Genomic DNA, 509 nt, shown 5'->3' on the forward strand with positions numbered 1-509 from the left:
TCTCTCTCTCTCACCTGTGCCGCTCTGTCGTCGTGCTGCATCATGCCCATGTGGATGGGTGGAGGGCCGCCCATCATGTTCATGGCCTGCATCATGTTCATGCCCGGCGGCAGGGGCATAGAGGGCATCGGGGGCATGGGCGGCAGACCTGGCATCTGAGACACACACACAACAACACAGAGATACTTGCCTTTGCCTTTCAACTAATTGAAACACAAAGACAGAGAGGGAATAAACTAAACATGGCAGTACCGTAGTAGTCATGATCTTGTCATCTCCTCCTTGCATGTTCGGCTTAGTTAAGATCATCCCAGACTGCAGAAGAGATTAATGTTAAGCTCAGACAAAGAAATGCATCTTATGAGCACATCTGCAGTTAAAAAGCCTGCATGTGTTACCTGTGCATAAGATTTCAGTCTGTCTATGAGCTCCTCTCTGGGACCTGAAGAACAGAAAACACAAATAGATATGTGACCCTGGAGCACAAAAGCAGTGTTAAGTCGCTGGGG

At 48.7% G+C, this 509-nt stretch overlaps 1 long non-coding RNA gene across 1 annotated transcript; it reads right to left on the reverse strand.

Annotated features, from left to right (window-relative positions):
- Positions 1–7: 7 nt before the first annotated feature.
- On the reverse strand, positions 8–476 carry LOC107734907 (uncharacterized). Its single transcript, XR_001639214.1, has 3 exons — positions 399–476; positions 253–315; positions 8–155 (listed from the first exon to the last, which is right to left on the reverse strand). It is a non-coding gene; the product is annotated as an uncharacterized LOC107734907 (long non-coding RNA).
- Positions 477–509: the final 33 nt, after the last annotated feature.

The sequence above is a fragment of the Sinocyclocheilus rhinocerous genome, unplaced genomic scaffold (assembly GCF_001515625.1).
Source record: "Sinocyclocheilus rhinocerous isolate Xijiao unplaced genomic scaffold, SAMN03320098_v1.1 C35514120, whole genome shotgun sequence".
Taxonomy (NCBI): Eukaryota; Metazoa; Chordata; class Actinopteri; order Cypriniformes; family Cyprinidae; genus Sinocyclocheilus; species Sinocyclocheilus rhinocerous.